The sequence below is a fragment of the Chelonoidis abingdonii genome, chromosome 13 (genome assembly GCF_003597395.2).
Source record: "Chelonoidis abingdonii isolate Lonesome George chromosome 13, CheloAbing_2.0, whole genome shotgun sequence".
NCBI lineage: Eukaryota > Metazoa > Chordata > Testudines > Testudinidae > Chelonoidis > Chelonoidis abingdonii.
Window position 1 is genome coordinate 22,512,508 of NC_133781.1, and position 14,916 is coordinate 22,527,423.

Here is a 14,916-nt window from a genome sequence, read left to right on the forward strand (position 1 = left end):
CTGTGTTAGCCTTTAGCACCCATTCAAAGTACCAACAAAAATGTTTGGTTCTAATAAAGATGGACTAGAATCAGGGGCGGCTCTAGGCCCCAGCACGCCAAGCGTGTGCTTGGGGCGGCATGTTGCGGGGGTGCTCTGCTGGTCACTGGGAGGGCTGCAGACTGGCAGCCTTTGGTGGCATGCCTGCGGAGGGTCCGCTGCAGGAGGTCCACCGGAGTCGCGGGACCGGCTACTGGCAGAGCGCCCCCCGCGGCATGATGCCGTGCTTGGGGTGGCGAAATGTCTAGAGCTGCCCCTGACTAGAATTGTATTTAATATGGTGTAGTGATGCGGTGTGGCTCCCCGCCGCCCCGGAGCGGGACTAGCCCATCCGGAGGCTGGAGTGGGCGGAGCTAGGGAGCTCTGAGCCCGCCCCTCAGAGGGTCAGGTGGCAACCTGGAAGTATAAAGGCTCGCCCTCAGAACTCAGTAGGACCCTAGCCAGCGCGGAGGCCAGATGCTTCCAGTCTAGCCTGCGATTGGGAAACCCCTACGGCCCAAGGTGCCTGCCAGGATTGGCTGGGCCAGCCCTGCACCCGCTACTCCGAGGAACCCATGGTGCTGGACCCGCCTGGAGGACACCACCATGACTCAGGTACCACAAGAGGCGGAGTCCAGAAGTAGCCTGGGGGCAGCCGACCCTAGTCTGGCTGCAGCACTGCCAGAGCCCATATCAGTGTGTTGTGGCTGGGATCCCCACCGACGCAGCAGTGGGTCATCTGCCGCTGCTAGGCCCCGGGCTGGGATGCAGTGGAGTGGGTGGGCCTGTGTCCCCCCTTGTGGGTGGCCGTCTCCCCCTATCCCAGGCCTTGGAGGCTTGGGCCTACTGTTATTGCTCAGCCCTGGCTGAGTGTCTGACTCCTTGCTGCCCTGCCCTGACTCTGGGCCTGGGTTTGTTGCTCCTACTGTACTGTCATTGCTCAGCCCTGCCTGAGCACCTGACTCATTGTTGCCATGCCCTGACCCAGGGCCTGGGCTTACGGTGCTTATTCCAGTTACCGCAAGGGCCGTCAGGAAAGACTCCCGCAACTGGACTAATTCTCCAAATCTCAGCAGTGTGCAGTGAGCCGGTGTGGCTCCCCACCACCCTGGAGAGGGCCGAGCCGCGGCCAGCACTTCTATATATGGGCACAATCCTGCAACGGTTATTCCTGAGCATCCCCTTAACAACAGTAGGACTGTCTTGCCTGCCACTAGGTGCACTTTTGAGTGATCTGTTAGGTCAGAAGTTTGCTCTACAAGGGTGCGTTCTCATACAGGCTGCAATCTCATACAACTTGCCATTGAACGTTGTCTTTGGAGCCAATACACTGAGTTACAAAGTGAGCCTACATTGCTGAGAACAACATTACAATGACTAGAATTGCTAACTTTTAACTACTGTAGTATATACACGTGTTTATAAACAGGAGTGGATGCTCCTTATTACCCAAAGTACTAGAATGGCTTTCAGTACTTGATGTGGAATTAATTGGTCTAGTGTATTCAACAGACACTCAGTTAAGTCTTTGTGTACATTCAGATGGATTTTTGATTAGCAGCTCCTTCCTAGCACCATCTATTATACAATGTTTATCGGGACTTGCAGCTCACTTCCTCCTTTAAGAAAAATATTGAAATTAGTACAATAAACAACTTGGCCAGTAAACAAATCCATATGCTCCTGTTTTAGGAAGTCCTCAGCCTTTCTTTCAAAGCAAACAAAACCTAGTTTTATTTACTCAATAGTAGTGGCTTGGGTGGGCTGTTTTTTTAGGGTACTGCAGGAATCTTGACTGAAATCTTAAAAGGTGATCTACCCTGACGTCTTGCAATGTTGTGGGGCCTGAATGTGATGTATGTGTGTGTTAGAGATCTCTCTTGGTGTTGTATCATTTCTTTTTATCCCCCCTGAATCTAGGGGTTGCCCTCACCAGACCTCAAAGTTTAAAACAAAGTCAGTTTAAAAAAAGCCAAACACTCTCAGCTCCCAAGCGTACTCTATAGAAAACCAGCAGCCCACTGGAGCAAGTATTTCCATTTTTCAGAAAACCTTTTTATAGTCTTAGTGTCCATGTGTTTCCCTTTGTAACAGATTTGCTATGGTACCTCAGCACTATGAACTAGTAAAAGTCTCAGTCCTGCAATGTGATGAGGGCAAAGACTCACTGAAGTCAATGAGACACTGTACAGGCTCAGGAGTCATGTGTATCACATTGTGGGCTCGTGTATTTCCCTTAAACAGTGTCCTGCAGCTCCTACTCACTAGGTCTTGCATTATTCTTAAGGTGCATGTGCACCTTTAAGTGACAATCACTGTCACTTAAACAACCATTAAAGTGATTAGTCTGACAATTTCTCAAATGGCTATTGTAAAATTGAATTTTGCTTATGAAAATACCAACCTAGGTTTTGTGTTTTGTTTCTCATGTGAATTCTACTACATGAAAATTCAATACCGCTTTAATGTCAATTACAGTAAAGTTATGGATGTGCGTAATGTCACTGCAACTAGCAATATGGGAAAATGTCTATTTTTAATTGGGGTTGACATTTGTACTTCTGTGCAAGGATGACAACCAATGTCCCAATTAAGTAGTGTATCTTCTTGCTCTGAGCCTCTGTAAAAGGGTGCATTAGAAAAAGCCTTCCTGTAGCCTTTCATCAATGCTGAAGTGATGTGTAGCTGCTTTTGTTGACTTTGGACCTGACCTGGCCAGGTACTGAGTAGCTCCTAGGAAATCTGCCACAGTCTAAAGTTACAAACCTACGATGTCTCTCCCCATTATATATGCCATTTAAGCCTGTATACAGTGTGGAAACAAAGAACCAGCTGCATGTGTCTTGTCATAGCAAGCAGTTGCCAAAATATTTTTTGGTTTTGGCAAGAAGAGATATCTAATTATTTCTTAGCTTTCAGTCTTCAGTACCTCAAGGCTTTTGGAGCTTAATGTATATACACTATAGGGGAGATCCTCAGCTGGTGAAAATTGGTGTACTTCAGTTGGCTACAATGGACTTGGGCCAGTTTACACCAGCTCAGGATCTGGCTCCAAGTTTTTTAGCATCAGAATGAACCTTCATGAAGCTATTACATAGGCAGAGATGCATAATACTTTGGATGAAAGATGACTTCTAAAGTAGCATCTTTCTGTTGGATTTGGGCATCACATGGGCTATTTAACCTTGTGCAGAAAGAGACTCGTTGAGAATGGATTTTCAGCAAACCATCATCAAATCAACTTCCCCCTCCCCACCTTCCTGAGTGCAGATAATTGCAGGCATAGGCATAGACTTCCTCGGGGAAGTCCCAGGCCCTGCCCCCACTCTGCCCTATTCCACCTTCTCCCCCACCTGTTCCTGCCCTGCTCCTTTCCCTTCTGCCCAGCACCTCCTGCACACTGCTGAACAGCTGATTACCAGTGGGCGAGGTGCTGGGGGGATGAGGGAGGAGCTGATCGACGAGGCCACCAGTGGGTGCTGAACACCCACTATTTTTTTCCATGGGTGCTCCAACCCTAGAGCACCCATGGAGTCAGCTCCTATGATGGCAGGTGAATTTTATAGGCTCTAGATGGTTAACTATGTGGCTTGTAGGTGCATTCAGGGCGCTAGATGTCTCTGAGCGATACACTGAGCTTGCAATTATTTGTACCTCTTCGGCACTGGATGAGAAGTCTGCAGGTAAACCTCAGAGATGACATTGTCTCCTGTATTACCCACACAAAACCACAAAGAGAAAACACCCAAATAAGTGCTTGGTACTCTACAAGAGAAGCTTTTTCAAAATAGGTCTTCACACATAGCAACAACCCTCGGAACATCAGAGAAGATTTGTAATGAGCTTTGAAATTTTTCAACAAAAGACACTATAGATCTGGATGTGTTAAGTGAGCAATAAAATGATTATGATTAAGCACCTGGAGGTTGTTAATGTCCTCTACATGAAAAGAGAGAGAATTTCCTTTCTTCTTTTCTTGATAGCACAAATTAAAAACAAAGCCAGCTGTTCCATCTAAAATGACTTTAGTTTAAATCTTTCTTGCTCAATAATCTTTTCATTATACGCTTCCTGCTGGGATAATTTTGAGCCAACTCATGCTACTGAACATGCAGTACAGTCTCTCAGCAGTAAGGATGTGCCCAGTTAGTTCAGAATCCACTCTTCCTCTCCCCCACCCCCGTTGAATCATTAAAATTTCTTTGTCTGTCTGACAAGGCAGAGCAGAGATTTTTATTTTTATGTTTATTTATTTTATTATTTTTTTAAATCAAGAAACAAACCACTCTTCATGAGAGGCTAATCATGTGCTGGAAACTTGTGTAACATTCTGAAGGGGAGTCACGAATAGGACAAACAAAGAGAAGCTCACAGTGAGAAGCATACGGATCCGTATGTGTAACAGGTTCTGCCCGTCATCCTGAACTGGGTTACACTTCTAACATAGGCCCTTCCAGCCCTACATTTCTATGACTCTATAGGCTTTCAAACTGCGGTAAGTCTCTACCATCTATGGGCCTGGTCCAAAGCCCATTGAAGGCAGTGGGGAAACGCCCAATGACATGAATGAGCTTTGGATCAAGCTCTATAATAGGGTGTGTGGAGAAGGGGGAGTAATATGAAACCTATCAATCAAGAGGCCCAAGTAACAAATCTTAGATCCAGATGAGGATCTGACCCTCCAAAGTCCGAGAGGGAGATTGGGTAGTTCTACACTTGATGGTCCAGTGTGGGTAACAAAAATTGTGACAAACAAGTCCAGCTAGAATAACAGACTTGCTGACTCATGTTATTTCAGGGAGAAGTTGTTTCAGTTGTATGGGGTTACTGATATGTGGCTATGCAGGATGCAAAAATGAGTTGGCAGGATCATTTTATCTCCAGTTATTGAACTACTTTTGCATTTTGCTACTTTTGCATTATTAATACCAAAGAATTCCTTTCTGTGTCAAGAATGATGACTAAATGCTCATAACTCCCACATTTGGATCTTTAATGTGGCTGCCACTGTTTTTCATTGCAAAAGATTCACTTGTAAAAAATGACAGATTTCACTCTGGATACTCTTTTGAATAACCACAGCCTCAAAGCCCTGGTCTATGGCAATCTGTATTTATTGAGACATTGTCTGTACGAGATACTGCCATTTTCTTTGTCCTGCACCACCAGGACCACTAGAATGGTGTGTTGGGTCATATGCAGTTCTCTTTGGATTCTATAATCTCATCTAAAGTAGAGCTGAGTGAATAATGCAAAATACATTCCATTTATATTCATTCCACTTTGAAACTCGCTTCCTCTTCTACAGCCATTTTGTGCGTGCATGTTTCATTTGGCTTTTCACAAACATTCTAGTGAATTGCTAAATGAGTGAGAAACCAGAAAATGTTAAGTGAATATTCATGAAAAACATCCTTTGAGCTCACAACTGTGAGTCTTCAAACCAGATGCCATGGGCCAGGTCAGAATGGAAGTATATTTGCTCTGCACTTGCTACATATTGGTGTAAATGAATACACAAAGTGCAGGGCAAAGCTGAAACTGGCCTGATGAGTCATGCTTATGCGCTCTGGAAAAAGAACCACACCATGAGATATGAAGAGCTATAGCCACCAATGCCCAGATCTACAAAGCCGTTTAGACTCCTAACTTCCATTGTGGCCCAAATGACTTGGAAAATTTCAAATAAGAATTCCAACCTGTTCAGACAAATAGCATAATCGATTGGAAAAATGGTTTAAATGATTCACCAACCTCTAATCTAAACACAGAGTACTCCAGATAACTTTTAATTTATATTAATTATAACAATTGTTAGTGATGGGTTATACATCTGAATTCTGTAATTCCCCAAACTTCCTTTTATATCACTTGTTTCTGAATTACTTGGTACTTTCAAGTGTGATTACTAAGGGTCAAACTTTTAACTTTTGACTTCAGTGGGAGTTAGGCAACTACATAGCTTTAAAAATCTGGCCCTTAACCAATAAAGACTGGGAGTGGATGGGCCATTAAAGAAAAACTATTTCCCCGTGCTTTTCTTCTCCCCTCCCCAGTTCCTTATATCTCCTTGTCATTACCACTACAAACAGTTATTTTTCTCTCCTGCTGACAACAGCTCACTTTAACTCATCACTCTCCTTATAATGTGTATGGTAACACCCATTGTATCACGTTCCCTGTGTGTGTGTGTGTGTGTGTGTGTGAGATATATTCTCTTCCTTCTGTATTTTCCACTACACGCACCTGATGAAGTGAGCTGTAGCCCATGAAAGCTTATGCTACAATAAATTTGTTAGTCTCTAAGGTGCCATGAGTACTCCTATTCTTTTATGCAGATACAGACTAACACGGCTACTACTCTGAAACCTGTTATTTAACTGTATATCTGCATGTTACTTTATAAATATCATATAACCAAGATACCCATGTATTTGGCCTTTTAGAATAAAGTAATTGAAAGAATGATAATGTAATTCCAGGGTAATTTGTTGATGCAGATGAGCATGGACATGTCATCATAAGCCCTGAATGGGCCAGCAGTATCTTAGAAAACTCCATCTTCTATGTTGCTGGAGGACTCTTTTTGTGTAAAAGGGGTCTTTCATTGCCTGAAGGCCATTGATAGATTACATGTAGAGAAGTCAGCTGTGCCCAGATCTTGCAATAAATTGTTCTGCCATAACTTCCCCCTATGGATTTGTCATGGTATGTTGTTATATTAAAGAAACTTCAGATGCTAGTGAAGCAAACACATGATTGGTGCTAATTTTCTGGCCTTGCCCCTGCCCCAGATAGCTCTAATTGAGATTCCTCAGCTGATTGCTGGTAGGTCCTTTGTTTCAAGACGTGTAGTAGAAATATTTTACAGTGCATAAAAAAACACTTTTTTATGTCACAAAACACCCCCTTTTAATTACAACAGTGGCTCAGGAGAATGAGCTCAATCATTTCAGATGTCAATTTTCTTTGAAATTAGTTGTAATCTCAATTTCCCATATTTTAGAAGGCTTTTTTTCCAAATATTACTCAACACAAATAGATTTGCCTTTTTGCACTAGCTCGGTTGGTTGTCCCTTAAGAATGCATGAAAATGAATTCATCTTTTAAAAGGTTGGTCCTAGCTTTGAATAGGCTTGTACTGTAGAGTGGGGAGTCAGAGGATTAATTGTTTCACTAAGAACTTTGGACGTGACTCAGATGTCTAGTTCTTAGAGACCCCAATGGAAAGCACAGTTAAATCCTCAAGCAGGTTTTGTTTTATTACTTCCAGGGAAAGGAAGTGTTCCTAGTGACATTATGTGCAAGAAATATGATGTAAAGTATAATTCTTTGAAATTGTTGCATCTCAGAGTGTCTAATTATATCAGGAATCTGTGATCACCCAGGGCCCCACAACATCATATCCTCACTGTGCTTCCAAACATAAAAGGGACCAGGATGCCAGGGAAAAAAAAATGTGCTGACCAATCAGCTAAGTCCAAACCAGTTGCAAAATTGTGATGGGACTGAAGCTACATTTGGGGGAAAGCTTGCTTTAGCAATAGAATATATGTGTATCAAAACAGCTTTTCTTGCCCAAGAACCTTATGTCCTTTGTATCGCAAATAGTTCTAAATCAGCTCTTCTGCAAGTTGAGGTACGAAGCATCAGACAATGGCCAATTGCAAATGACCATGTTGACTACTCAAGCAGCATGCACACAGGGATTTTCATAAACTGATCAGCACTTTAACCATGAAATGCCAAATCTACTGTGCTATAACCGTGTAACCTTATTGCCTACAGTGGCGTGTGCTCTCAATTACACTGTGCAACAAAGTTGTCTGTGTTTTTGTTTTGTTGGTTTAGATGCTTTTGGATCCAAACAAGTGGATGAAATCAGGGAAATTCCTATTGGTCCCCATGAAAATGACTGAGGTACTTATGTTCAAGAAGGCTCAGTACATTTTCATTCCTAAAGCTGTTACTTTCTCTCTCTTGATTGGACGCTTTTGCTACAGTTGCTGCAGTGCTGCCATGCCTGATGTCTGCTGACCTAACTGACTGGACCACAGAGGAGTTTTCCCACACACGCAGTCTAACAGGCTGACTGTGTTTGGATTCCTTGGGGGTTTATATACAGTACAGCAGACCTCACAGAGAGCTGAATGTGGTTCTGCCTTTCATAGATCAATCGGTGGTGGTGGTGGCGGCTGACATATTTTAACATAAGAGTTTAAATAAAATCCTCCGGCTCATTCATTTAACATAGTAATGAAAATGTTCCCTTTTTTGAAAATGTGTGCTGCTCAACAGTACAAGACTGACTAATTTTAGGTGGACTAATAAGAGTGGGATTCCACTGTGTAACTGAGATGAGACACTCTGGAAAACATTATCCCAAATGCTAAATCCCCATGAATTTTTGGTACACTTTCCTACACTGTAAGAGACCATTATAATAATCTAGTCTGACCCCTGCATAACAGAGACCACAAAATCTTGCCCAGTAATTTCTGCATCATGCCAGTGACCTTATGGCTGAGCTAGAGCATATCTGTTAGGCTTCATCTTGTTTATAAGACTTCAAGTGATAGAAAACATATCAAATCCCATGTCTTTAAGGGCAAAACATCCATTTACTGAAGTACTCCTATGTGGGGATTCTGCTTTTAGCAGAGTGTGACAGGGCACTCTCACCCCGCATTGGATTGGCAAGGGTTAACACTACATTGTGGGCTGAGGAAGCCATGTCCCCTAAACCCTATTGGGCATGCCTCAATGCACCAGTATAAAAGGGAGCAGCTTAGCTCAGTTGGGGCTGATTGCTGGAGAGGAAGGACACAAGCTGCTGGCTCCACCCAAGGATCAGTCGAAGCCAGAGGCCATGGGAGCCAGAGACACCGCAACCCAGGCAGACACCAGGCTACCCACAGAGTCCGGAGTTGCCAGGGACAGCGCAGCCTGAGGAATCCAGAGGCAGCTGAGCTGCTCAGACTGCAGCAGTGAGAAACACAGTAGGAAGCAACCCAAGGGAAACAGATAGTGGCCCAGTTAGAGAACCAGAACATTGAGTCAGCATGTTTCAGTTGGACCTGCCCTTCCACTAATTCAGGGGCATATGCTTCTGCCACTACTTGGGCTGGGGCCTGGTGGAGAGGGAGGGCCCAGGCCCCCCTACTCGGGCTGCCACTACTCCCCTTTCTGGGCATGGTGGCCCCCTTCCCTGAATGAGGCCACTTGGCTGCATGGCCTTATTGCCCCGCAAACAGGGATGAATCCAGCGACTATGGCCACTGGGCCAGAATGCCCTGTGAACAGGGATGAATCCATGGATTTTGAGCACTAGCCCTTACTACCCTGCCAGTTGGGCTGGTTCTAACTGACTTTGGCCACGAGGCCCTACTGCCCTGCTAAGAGGGGCCAACCTATTGACTCTGACCCCTGTGCTGGACTTCCCTGCTAACAGGGGCAGATACAGTGCAAGGTCTGGAAACCAAAGTCAGCCCAACAAACTGGGGTGAATCCACTGAGGCCTTACTGCCCTGCCAAGAGAGGGGATATATTGACTCTGGCCATTAGGCCATACTGCCCCATGAAACAGAGCTAATACATTGACATTACAGAGATATAGACTCAAGTGACACATACTCTGCTCCTATGCGCTAAAGGAGATGGGTCCCCCCAACCCTTTCACACTGAGCTGAAATAAAAAGTACAAATTTTTGAGCATGTCTAGTAAAGCTACGTACAAGCAAAACAAATAGTACAACTATAAAGCAGAAAAAGTTGCCTCCAAAGTTCAATAGTTCTTCATGACATTATTACTATTATATACGCAGTTAAATCATCAGAATCTGCCAAAGAGATGTTATCACACACCTTAGTCAGATGAAGAACATAGCCCACAGAGAACAGCTGTGTTTTCTGGAAATGACTTCATATTTCTGCATGTTGTCTACCACACTGAATCTAACACTTTCAACAGCAAATAAAGCTCTTCCTTTCACCCCCATATTCCATTTCCTCAATGTAGTAAAGGTGGTAGATAGTTGTTAACTATGCACTGAAATATTTTGGCTGCCTTTGTCTAAAACATTCTTTGCAAAGGTTAAGTAGCTGCAAACCATGCAAGTATGTGAAGTTTCCTCCCTGGTTGGAACAGAGGCTATGCACACGCGGTTTGATTTGCCTCCAATTTGCACCAGTTGTGCTCTGGTGCAAGTCCTTTGATTTCAGCAAAGCTATCCTGATGCAGGAGTGACAAACTGTAAACCCTATATATAATGGCAACCACTTCAAGTCAGGGGATGCTGTAGCACCCCTAGCACCCCTAGTTCCAGCACTTATGCACTGATGAAAGTAAAAGGGGAATCAACCCCACTTTTCCCTTCTTGAGGTTTGGCTTTATTAATAACTCAAGCAATAGAACATAAACCACACATTTAGGCTTTTTTTCCAAAGCATGGTTGGTCCTAAGATTACCTGTAGGCTCTTCTTTGTCTCAGAGCAATGCTCAGCCCCAGTTAGCTTCTGTTCAAGGCTAGCATGATCAGCCTGTCAGCTTGAGTCAGCAGTAATTACTCTGCATCTGTTCTGGTTTCTAGGACCCGGATTTAGGGTAATTCAGAAAGGGAACTTTGCATTCCTTCCACTTTATCACAGTCCTTTTTCTTCTTAGACCCTTTCAGGTTGTAGTGCACACAAAATGTCAGCTCGTGTATATCTTTTATCACAGCTGCACCAGCGAAATGTTTTGTACTTGGAATTCCGCGTTCACTTCCATCTGTCAGACTGAAGGGACTGCTGAAGTGTATGCTAGAGCTGTGACAGACACCTGCAGAAAGGATATCCATGTGATCCTGTCAGTAGAGATCATAGCTGATGCACAGCTGTGAAAGCTTGAGGATTCTACCCAGCTACCAAATTCCATTTGTGTAAGTAGTGGCTATATCAGCTGTTGACGGGCTACTTAGCTAATGACAGGGGAAGACAGAATAATACTAATGCTGTAGCTACCTGGCAGGAAGTGAAAGTAACAGAACTAATCTCATTGACTCCTGTTAGGGTGAGGGGGAAAGAACAGGTATAATTAAAAGCAGCATTTGTCCTGGCTTCAGCTAGTTGATGACTCTGAAGCTTTCCAGATAGAACACATTTGGTTTGTGCCAAGATATATCAATGGCGGGTGCTGTATATGAATCCACATAGCTAGTGCTGCTGAATGTATTGTGCACTTCATTAATTTCAGTGTAACACTAAGAGAGAGCAACTGTGAAACAGTTACTATCCTATAGACATTCTCTCTGATGAATGGCATAGCTGAGTCCCACTCCATCCTTGGTATAGACGTGTAACCTATTCTCCAGTCTGGTCAGTGATGGTAAGCTGTGTATGAAGGACCAAAGGCTCAGGTCTAGCCCAACTTCATTTTCTGCATCCTTGCTCTTTGGGGCTTGTTCAGCCCCTGGTGTAACTTGGAGCAATTACATCAACTGGAATCGTTCCCTAGGACCCACTTTGTTGGTCCAGGATTAATGGAAGTAGGCACATACCCTAACCCACCCTAGAGTATCCCCAGCTCAAGGGGAATCCCTAACTACTGCTCAGAACAGTTTTCCACATGCTTTGCACTGCCTGCTCCCTCCTTCTACCAACTAACCCCACTTCCCAAGCCCCACTATCAATTCCTAGCCTGAGGTTAAAATTTCTTCCCTTCTCCTTCCTGTTACAGAGGTGTGTGCCCACACACACAACTGCCACAGAACCACAAACTAGACTCTGCAGTGTGGAGGGTTATGGAACTCCCCTTGAGATTCCCAAATCTTCCTTCTACTCAGCAGCCGTTCTCTTGCCTGTGGAGCCTGCATAGTCACTGTGGAGATGCCATATTTTCTCCTTTACACGTTGTTATAAGCACAACTAGTATAAATTCAGCCTTGGAAACCCAGGTCTGTGGGACTCTTGCTTGGGAACTCAGCATTTCCAAGCCCAAACTTGAATGTCCATACTGCAATGTAAACATGGGCTTACAATTGCTGGACCTGGGTCACCTAACCATGCTAATGCATCCATACTGCACTATACAGACCTGACTTGTGTCTGTGGTGTGAACTGCGTCCACACTGCAAAATGACAGGGCTTGGACCTGAGTCCCAGTTGGACTCAGGCTCTGAATCTTCCCCTTAGCAAGGTCCTAGAACCTGGGTCCTGAGCTTTGGTGACCCAAGTCAGACTGATTTGTGTGTGGATTACAGGGGGGCTTAGGCACCAACTTGAGCCAGTGCCGGGACTTAGTGTGCAGTGTAGACATGTCCACAGATGTTAGTGTGAATCACTCCCTGAAGTCAAGGGCAGAACTTAGCTTTAGTCTCCCTGCATCATTCTTCTCATGCCTTGTTTGATGATCTGTTCCTTTTCAACCTCCTAGTTGCAAACAGGAACTGCAAATGACTTCTCTGTTCTTTCTGCTAGCTTATGTGGGAGAAATGAATAAATGTTGCTTTAAATGAAGCTATCTCCTGAGCAAACTGCTGCCTCATACTTGGTATTCTGTCTCCTCAGATGGCCATTAACCTGGAAGGCAGCTGGATCCCTGTGAAAGCCAAATGGATTTGTGATGAATGGAGGTTTTAGAAGAGTTCAAGGAATGTTGTACAGAATACACAGTAGCTTATCTGCAGGATTTACCCTGGGCTGCTACTAATCATCTACACTGAATATTAAACCAATGGATTCTGAGATCTATTACTTCCAGGTCAGTGCATGCTGGCCTTTATTCTGTTCCCCAACCTTTCTAAGAGGACTCATGACAATGAGTCCTCTGCCTGAGTATACTGAAGGGTAATTAGTTCTGTGTGATATTCACCTCTCCCTGGGAGCAATAGAAGTTTAATAAAAATTTCATTTTTTTTACCCGCTTACACTGGAACAAATCTGGAATATTAGGACCTTGAAAAGCCCTCAGCTGTTCTAAGTCAATTGATTTTTCTTCCCCCTCGCTGCCCCAGCTCTCATACCTATTAGATCCAATGGACCCTAAAGTTGCCCAAGGGGCATATTTTTCCAGGCATTTTCAAGGTAAACTATTAACAGGAAATAGGTGTCTTTAGGCACCTATGTTTAACAAATCTGGCCCTTTGTGACTTTGGAGCCCAAAGCTCATCAACTTGCAATGTGTTTATGCTCCTAACACATGTAAGTACTAGAAATCCCATCCTAAACCTTCACATTTGCCTTGTGATACCTTGTGAGAATGATGCCCTGGTTAATTATTAAACAACACATTAATCTGTCCCACATACAGTTTCAGAGATATGCAGAAAGGACACTACAGAGAACATCTTGTACAAGCATATGTTCTATCTAGCTTGAAAACTAAGGATGGCAATGGGAAGGAAAGTCCTCACCCACAGAGTAGGAAACACTGGAAGGATGGATAATAGAAAAGATCTACTGATCCTGCCACCCTAACTATCATGATTAGTCTTAAGGAAATTATTTGCATAAGACTACTGAAGGGTTTGCAGAATGGAGACCCTAGATATTTGTAAGGTACTTCATCCCAGTGTGATGTGGTGACCTGATCTCTCAGTAGTGCTGACTTCCTACTGAAGTCAATAGTTGTGTCCACTCAAAACCTCTGAAAAAGCAGGTTATAAGCACCTCAGTAGAATAAATCCTTGTTAAAGAGTGTACTTCCCCAAGTATCCAAACTAATCATTGGAAGGTTTGCATTCACAGATGCTATTACAAAGTGGAAATAAAGCTCATTCATCATTTAAATGCTGAGTACTTTAGAAATAGAAAATAAAATATTTATGCTCAAGAGCACAAAGATTGCAAGTTTGACATTGTTCCAGATGAGCAAACTCACTTTATTGCTTTAGTTTGCTAAGCAGTTGAAAAGTCAGTTAGTTGTCCATTGTAATCTCTCCCTCTAGGCTCACCTAATGTAGATGCCCTCCAGCTTACATCCATAATAACAGTCCTGGTGCCGATAGTGAGGATGCAGAAGTCCAAGCTCAGACGGTCCTAGTGGAGACTGGTGTTCTGTTTGCTCCTATGGGTTGGCACTATATGTCTAGTCCACCAGAACTTCCTCATCTTTCTTTGAAAGCGGAGCCATACAAGAGTACACTTATTTGCTTAAAATAAGTTCATTATAGTTAACATTTTGTTTCTCACCCCACCCCAATCTTTGCAAGGGATTTTAAATGAAAAACATTGGATCCGATCCAGTTGTAATGTAACATAGCATAGCACTCTTGACTCAGTGGAGCATTCTACTTGCCTTTGAACCTCTTGATGATGATCTACTTCAGAGTTTGTCCAAATGATTTGAATAGCAGTAGATCAGGATTTTGGTATGTCTAAATGTTGGAGCATTATATGAACTTGTCTATTTATGTGGCACAAGGAATTTTTTCAAAAATGGCTAAGTAACTTGGGAGCCTCATCTCTGGTTTTAGTGACCAAGGATAGGGTCTTGAATTGAAAAATATACACGTGAAATGCTCCTGGCCAAGAAGCAAGGTAAACAAGGAAGTGGTCAGGAATTGGGGCTGGCTGGGTATATTTTAGTTACCTAAGGTATTAACTAACTCAAAGGGCTTATTTTTCCTGTTTTAAATAAACAGATACAGTAAAATAAAGGTCAGCAGGAGAGTTGGTTACATTCACATTTCTCTGATATATGATTGTTGTACAAGATCTAGTCCTCTCCGAAACATTTTCAGGATGTGTTTTACCTCCAAATACTTCTGCATCAATCCATGATCCTGGCTACACAAGTCTCAGGGAGAGATGTACATTGTAGATACAAGATTTACAGTGCAACCTGGAGAGCAGTACTATGGTATTTAAAGAATGCAACATGGAGGTCTAATCCTACAATGTGATGAAAAGGTATGGCAG

General features: G+C 43.5%; 2 protein-coding genes across 2 annotated transcripts in view; one reads left to right on the forward strand and one right to left on the reverse strand.

The window, feature by feature from the left end:
- Nucleotides 1-10,071, reverse strand: part of MMD (monocyte to macrophage differentiation associated) — a 139,751-nt gene extending 129,680 nt beyond the window's left edge. The window contains exon 1 of the mRNA XM_032805603.2: nucleotides 9,883-10,071. The gene's annotated coding sequence lies outside the window, so the exon portion shown is untranslated. The remainder of the gene's footprint in view (nucleotides 1-9,882) is intronic.
- PCTP (phosphatidylcholine transfer protein) overlaps nucleotides 1-14,916 on the forward strand; it is an 83,999-nt gene that overhangs the window by 3,934 nt on the left and 65,149 nt on the right. The gene's annotated exons all lie outside the window — the stretch shown is intronic.